Source organism: Mustela erminea, chromosome Y, assembly GCF_009829155.1.
Source record: "Mustela erminea isolate mMusErm1 chromosome Y, mMusErm1.Pri, whole genome shotgun sequence".
Lineage (NCBI taxonomy): Eukaryota > Metazoa > Chordata > Mammalia > Carnivora > Mustelidae > Mustela > Mustela erminea.
This window is the reverse complement of record NC_045636.1, coordinates 3688814-3697303: the sequence shown is the minus strand read 5'-3', so window position 1 is coordinate 3697303 and position 8490 is coordinate 3688814. Positions and strand designations below refer to the sequence as shown.

Below are 8490 nucleotides of genomic sequence, written 5' to 3'. Positions count from 1 at the left end.
TGGTTGATGGCGAAGCCTTTCCTCCCCCATCCTCCCTGGAGGGTTGTGGTAAATATCCTGTGGTTATCGCTGGGAGACCAGTTCTTGTCCATCGGACTTGAATTTCTCAGCTTCTTCCTGGTACTAATGGACCTGCTGTTCACTGGGAATCTGGGCTGCAGGGTCAAGCTGAGTGTCTTCACAACAATTGCCTCCATCCTGTGAGGCTTTCTGGGGATGGTGGTCCATATGATGTATTCACAAGTCTTCCAGGCAACTGCCAGCTTGGGTCCAGAAGACTGGAGACTGCATGCTTGGAATTATGGTTAGGCCTTCTACTCGACCTGGCTTTCCTTCAGCTGCTGCATAGCATTGACGGTCACCACCTTCAACACGTACACAAAGCTGGTGTTGGAGTTCAAGTGTAAGCACAGTAAGAGCTTCCAAGAAAAGCTGACTTGTTTGCTGCTTCCTTAAGCAGCTGTCCTGTGCAGCCCCCACAGGGCATCCTGTGACTAGTGACATCAGTACCACCATCAGCAGGTCCACTCTGTCTCTAAAGGAGTTGAACTCTACTCAGGGCTACAAGGGATTTCAGCAAGGACCCAGCCAGAGGCTAAAGGAGGAGGCAGCTGGGTCATCCACAGAGGTGGAACTGTGTTAGAAGTAGCTGTCTTTAGAGGGCAGGCTGAATCCAACATTACATGTTCGTTTGCTATCAACATGTACTGAAACCAAGCACCATTTCACATCTCTCAGAATGGCTGAAATTAACAACACAGGAAATGACAGATGTTGGTGACTAATGCAGAAAAAGGGGAACCCTCTTACACCATTGGTAGGAATGCAAACTTGTACAACCACTCTGGAAAACAGTGTGGAGATTCCTCAAAAGATTAAAAATAGAACTACTCTACAATCAAACAGCTGCACTACTGGATGTTTACCCTAATGATACAAAAATGCAGATTCAAAGGGGGTACATACACCCTGGTATTTATAGCAGCATTTTCAATAATAGCCCAACTACAGAGAGAGCCCAAATGGGCACTGACTGTTGAGTGGATAAAGAAGATGTGGTATGTATATAGAATGGAATATTACTCAGCCATCAAAAAGAATGAAATCTTATTATTTGCAATAATATGGATCAGGCTAAAGTGTATTACACTAAGGGAAATAAGTCAGTCAGAGAAGACAAATACCATATGATTTCACTCATATGTGGAATTTAAGAAAGAAAAACAGAAGAACATATGGGAAGCAGGAAAAGAAAAAAAGAGAGGGAAGCTAACCATAAGAAACACTTAATGATAGAGAATACACTGAGGGTTGGTGGAGGTGGGTGGGGAATGGGTTAGATGGATGGTGGGCATTAAAGAGGGCAGTTGTGATGAGCACTGGGTATTGTATTTACGTGATGAACCACTAAATTCTACTTCTGAAAACATTATTACATTGTATGTTAACTAACTAGAATTTAAATAAAAGTTTGTAATGGAAAAAATATTTCAATAACAGGTATTTAAAACTATTCACTATTAATGCAACTAGATCCTGATATCTTCTGTGTTCTTCAATGCCTGGCTACAGATGTCCAAAATGATATTTTTATTTTATTCTCACATTTTGACTTGGAATCATTTAAGAACTGAAGCTGCCCTTTTCTGTGAAGCCCTATAAACTAAATATAGACTATAAACTAAAAAAGCCCTATAAATTAAATATAAATGACTTTATGTAAAGAGATTATCACAATAGCTACATGCATAGACAATCTTTGTGCCTACTGCTCAGTCTGACACTCCAACCAAAGTTTATCAGAGATATTTGCATTATAAACTTATAAAGAAAGCAAATAACATTGCTTTCTTTAGAATGCAAATGACTGCTTTCTTTAGATTCTGGTGCTTATATATTATAAAATATATAAAGTAGGAGAAACCCTCCAAGAAGTACCACCTGACTCAGACTTAATCTGCATTATATACAACACTGGACAGACTGACCATTGTATTTCTATAAACTTAGATGACAATGTACTAAGAAAGTCCCCAGGGAACAATGGGAAAAACTTAGTGGCAGTTTGTCCAACATGCCAAAACCTCCACGTACTCACAAACCATGCTTTTGTGGAAGGGAAAAAAAACAATAGATATCTATCAAAGACGCTACATGAGGAGTGACTTGGGGGAGTCAGCCACCTTGTAAATCGAGCGTTACCAAACTACCCAGAAGATTCTGAGGTAACTATATGTCAATGGCCTTCTTTATTAATTGCAGAGACCCCAAAAGCACAGCTCTTCTAATTAGTGGAAAATCATTAAAGACTCATTTAATTCATATAAATGTTCAATTACTGCCTTCATACACAAACTTATGGATAATTAGATTCATTTAAATGTCATAATAGGAGCAGAAACTTTTCTAAATACAATTAGAATTCATCCCACTGGAGGAAAGTGGGCCTTATGAAACAATCTTTTTTTTTTTTTAAACCTTGACAGTTATTTTTTGTTTTGTTTTGCTTTTTGTTTGTTTGTTTTGACAGTTATTTTTATTTACTTATTTTAAAATTCTATTTATTTATGTATTTATTTTGGCTAGGTACTTTTAAAAGACCTTTTTTTTATTTTTTTATTTCCTTTCAGTGTTCCAGAATTCGGTGTTTATGCACCACACCCAGTGCTCCATGCAATACGTGCCTACCACAATACCCACCACCAGGCTCACCCAACCTCCCACCCCACACCCCTACAAAACCCTCAGTAAGTTCCTCAGAGTCCACAGTCTCTCGTGGTTCGACTCCCACTCCAATTTCCGCAAACTCCCTTCTCCTCTCCATCTCCCTATGTCTTCCGTGTTATTCCTTGGGCTCCACAAATAAGCGAAACCCTATGATAATTGACTCTCTCTGCTTGGCTTATTTCACTCAGCATAATCTCTTCCAGTCCCATTCATGTTGATACAAAAATTGGATATTCATCCTTTCTGGTGGAGGCTTAATACTCCATAGTATATATGGACCACATCTTCCTTATCCATTCGTCTGTAGAAGGGCATCTTGCTTCTTTCCACAGTTTGGTGTCTGTGGCCATTGCTGTTATGAACATTGGGGCACAGATGGCCCTTCTTTTCACTACATCTGCACCTTTGGGGTAAATACCCAGTCGTGCAATTGCAGGGTTATAGGGAAGTTCTATTTTTAGTTTCTTAAGGAATCTCCACACTTTGGAGAACATTGTTCTCCAAATTGGCTGCACCAGCTTGCATTCCCACCAACAGTGCAAGAGGGTTCCCCTTTCTCCACATCTTCTCCAACACACGTTGTTTCCTGTTTTGCTAATTGTGGCCATTCTAACTGGTATAAGGGAGTATGTCAATGGGTTTTTTTTTTTTAATATCTTAAATGTGCAATTATTCTTTATTTATAGACTTACTGTATCACACTGATTGATTTGCAAATATTGAACCATCCTTACATCCCTGAAATAAAACCCACTTGATTTGGTGAATAATCTTCTTCATGCTTTGTTGAGTTTAGTTTGTTAGTATTTTAGTGAGAATTTTTGCATTGATGTCCATCAGGACTATTAGTCTATAGTTCTCTTTTCTGGGGGTGTCTGTCTGGTTTTGTCATCAGGGTAATGCTGGCCTTGTTGAATGTATTTGGAAGCTTTCCTTCCTCTTCTATTTGTTGGAATATCTAAAATTCACCTGTGAATCTGGTCCTAGACTTTAATTTATTGGTAGTTATTTGATTAATTTTGCCATTCAATTTTGTTACTAGTAATTGGTCTGTTCAGATTTTCTCTTTCTTCCTGAAAGAGTTTTGGAACTCTTTCTTCCTGACTCAGTTTTGGAAGACTGTTTGATTCTAAGAATTCATCTGTTTCTTGTAGGTTGTCCAATTTGTTGATGTAATTTTGTACAATATTCTCATAATCCTTCATATTTACGTGGTGTCATTTGCTATACTTTCTCTCTTGTCTCTGATTTTATTTATTTGGGTACTTTTCCTTATTTTCTTCATGAGTCTAGTTAAGAGTTGATCAATTTTGTTTATTGTTTCAAAGAACCAGTTCCTGTGTTCATTGATTATTTTTTCTTTTCACTTTTTTTTTTCCTCCATACTATTTATTTCTTTTCAAATCTTTTTTATTCCCATCCTTCTACTTGCTTTGGACTTTATTTTCTTTTTCTATCTTCTTTAGGTGTAAGGTTATATTATTTATTTGAGCTTTTCCTTGTTTCTTGAGGAAGACTTGAATTGCCAAATATTTTCTTCTTAGAATTGTCTTCACTATATCACAAAGATTTTGGAGTGTTGCATTTTTATTTTCATTAGTCTCCATATTTTTTTTTCCTTCTTGATTTCTTTGTTGACCAATTGATTCATTAGTAGTTTAGCCTCCATGTGTTTTCATTTGTTTGTTTTTTTGTTTCCTTTTATTTGATTTCTAGTTTCATACTATTGTGGATGGAAAAGATGCATGATTTCTCTTATGGCCTTGCTGGTAAAATGTATAGAAAAATATTCCATGTCTTGATGAATGTGAATAAAATATTTAACAAACTTCAAAGATGACTATGCCATTTTATCCAAAGCTAGGGATTACATAGTTTCCAGTTAGAATGGCAAAAATTAACAAAACAGGAAACAGCAAATGTTGGATTTGAAATAGAGTTTAAAAGAATGCCTCTGGATACTGAAGGGCAATAAATTATTAAGGAAATGAAGCAGAAAAAATGAGAAGGCTGCTATACATCCAGATGATGAGGATGGTAGGTCAGAATGTTTATACTAGAATCTTCCCAATTTCATGTCTCTGCCTTTGACTTTAGTCATTAACATCTCTCATCCAGACTATTTTACTGTTTCACCTGATTTCCTAATATCATATTTATTACCTCTCTATTAATATTTTCCTATTATTTTAAATCTTATTTTTCACTTTGTATGAAATATTTATCAACTTTGGTGTAGAACTTAAGCCATATCCATGTTGCTCTTGGTTTCATTGTTGATTAATCCATTTTGAATAAATCAGTAACACCATGAAAATTTTATCCAGTGTGTTATTCATAACCTAGGACAAACATATTTTCTTTTATTTTCTCCTTTGCCTTGATGTAACTTAAAAGCCTACCATAACCGAAAAGCTTTGAGAAGAGGCAAGAGAACAACATGCCAGTTAGCTGCTGGAAAATACTTTTCTGTGTTTACTAGCCTAAAAAATTGATAAATCTGCTCTTTAACAGTGAAGTGAATAACATGCCATAAAGGATTTAAGGCTTTCTCACAGTTTATCAACAAAAATTATTTCCACTGTAGGAAAAATTCTTTGTTTTAGGAGGATTATTTCTCTTCACTAGTAAATCTTCCTTCTGGAACATTTAAAACTCATCAAATAAATTTATTTTAATGTAAAGCAACTACTGAAAACTCAGTGACATCTGAGCCTCCAGTCATCTCCTAATTTTTTCAACTATATTTATAACACTCCATAAATTTTACCTATTGATCAGTTGTGCTAAAATATTTGATTTTCCTGCTATCTGTACCCAGTTACTCTCAGTTACTTTTTATAATGCTTTTGACATTAGGCTTCTTATTTATTTATAATATAAGACTTCTTAATATTGTATTCCTTTTATTCTTATGCATTGTTATTTTTATAAAACAATATCTAATTTAAGATTCTATTCTTAACGTTGCTTTGATATATTAGATTTCACATACTTGAAACCATTACTTCCATTGTACTTCACTAGTGTTATCCCTATGGAAAATAATCTCTTTCCCTTAAAAAATAAATATAAATATACAGATAGGTAGGTATACCAAAATCTGTGGAATATAAATATACTCATTTGATTAAACTGGGAAATTTTCCTCCTTCCCAACTACATTTTATTTAAGTCCCACAAGACAGGTTAACTAGAGTGGTTGGTTTGTTAGTTTTTTTTTTTCAGGAATGTTTTCCCCCTTATTTTTGTTAAAAAACTAAAGAACAAAAAACACTTCAAACATACTATACTTCACACTTGAGAATTGCTTATATTCATCAAAGTCATGACACAGTTTGTTTTTAGTTCATACCCCTTAATTAATTTATTTTGGTTATTGTGAAAAATAATCTTTATTTCACTCCTAAAATTAAGTGTCCACTCAGTTTTCACAACTTTTTGTCTTAGAGCTAATTCTAGGTAGAATACTCTTTCTTCAGTAATTTCCTTATAAGGTGGTTTATTCTAATTTGTCTCTGACAAGCTGCCATATGAACTACTTTACTCTTACTACAACAAATAAACACCTTAATTCCATTGCCTGATTAAATATGAACTACTAGGTTAGAAAATCATTAGGTTAGAAACTACCCCTTCCACAAAAATAATTATTATGTGAGAATAATTTTTTCACTCTGTTCTTTGTCTTAAAGATGTCTTTAACACTGTAGATTTTAATACTAAGGAAAGCACATTGGGAATTTGAAATATCCAATTCACTAAGTATGTTAAAAGTAGTCATATTTTTAATTTTAAGAAATCTCCATGTGGTTTTCCATCACAGTTTTATAACCCCATGAACAGTAGACAAGTGTTACAACTTCTCCACATCCTCAACTTGTCACTGTCTCTTTTATTTTGTTTTACAGGAGTCATCCTAATGTTTCTGAGATATTTCATTGTGGTTTTCACTTGCATTTATCTGATTATGAGCACTGCTGAGCATCTTTTCACTTTTTTGTTGTTGTTGTTGGACATTTGTGTTTTGTCTTTGGAGAAATATCTATTCAAGTCCTTTATGCATTCTTTGACAGGTAATTTGATTTTTATTGTTGTTGGTTAGTTGTAGGAGTCTTTGATCACAGAGTATAATCTATTTTCATTTAAAGTAATTACTGACAGGAAAGTACTGCTATTATTTTTGTTATTTATTTTCTAAGCATTTTTTAGCCTTTTGTCCCTCTTTTCCTCTCTTACTGCCTTTCTTTGTGTTTCATTGATTTTCTATATGCTTCAAGTTATAGCATCCTATTCTAAACTGTTAACAACGTGAGTCATAAACAGAAACTACTTTCCAGTTCTACCACTTTCCTTGTGTCACTGATATCACACATTACATCACTGTGAATTATGTAACTATCAACATAGATTTATCATTTTTTGAATATTTTTATCATTCTACGCACATTACAATAATCCAGGTTACACTAGCTCTAACCTTCATTGGAGAACTTAGTATTTTCATTGTCTTTGGTGGTTGTCTAACCATTCTTTCTTTTTACCTTGAAGGACTTCCTTTAATGTTGTAGAGCAGCTACTATGGTAATGACTTCATGATATTTGTTTTTTGTTTTTTTTTTAATCTCAGAATGTTTTAATTTCTCTTTCATTTTTGATTAGGTTTTACCTACATAGGATCCTTGGTTGGCAGTTTTTATTTAAGTACTTTGAATAGGTGATTGTACTCCCTTCTGCATGACAAGGTTTCTGCTGAGAAATCCACTAATAATTTTATGGAATCTTATTTGTGTGTGAGGGATTGTTTTATTCTTGCTGCTTCCAAGATTATTTCTTGACTTCCAATAGTTTTATTATACTGTTTGGCATCCCATTGGATTTATCCTGCATAGAGTTTATAAACTTTCTGAATTCTATGACCATCTCCTTCCTCATATTTGGGATGCTTGGCTATTATTTCTTCAAGTAAGTTTTCTGTGCTTTCTGTCTTTCCTTCTATATTGCAACAGCACAATATACCCATTATATATCTAATATTTATAGTTAACATATAAATATTAAATGCATAACTGTATATTTGTACATGTGAATTTAATAATATATAATTAGATACATATATAAATACATTTATTACATAATCAGGTACAATTAGATTAGAAATATTTTATATATACCTATATACATATAGAGCACACACATATAATTAGATATATAATGGATATATTGATCCACTTCCCAATTCCCCTTAGCCCTGGGCTCTCTTTTACTTCATTCTTGTTTTTGCATTTCTCATTCAATTATTTTATTCTTTTTTTAAAATCTTCTTTTTAATTTATTTGACAGAGAGGGATCACAAGTAGGCATAGAGGCAGGAAGAGAGAGAGGGGGAAGCAGGCTCCCCACTGAGCAGAGAGCCTGATCCGGGACTCCATCCCAGGACCCCGAGATCATGACACGAACTGAGGGCAGAGGCTTAACCCACTGAGCCACCCAGGCACCCCTCTCATTCAATTATTTCAAATGACCAATCTCAAATTCACTAATTTTTCTATCTGATTGTAACTGCTATTGAACACTCCAGTGAATTTTTCAGTTCAATTATTATATTCCTTATGTCTAGAATTTTTTTGATTCTTACTTCAGTTATATGCCATTTTCCTGATTTCATTTAGTTGTCTGTATTTTCTTTAGGTCACTGAGTATTTTTAAGATAGTTGTTTTAAATTCTTTATGAGGTAATTTGGGAACTGAGATTTTTCAAGG

General features: G+C 34.3%; 1 pseudogene; it reads left to right on the top strand.

Moving 5' to 3' along the window:
• Positions 1 to 6: 6 nt before the first annotated feature.
• LOC116583887 lies at positions 7 to 643 on the top strand (annotated as a pseudogene).
• The last annotated feature ends 7847 nt before the right edge of the window (positions 644 to 8490 follow it).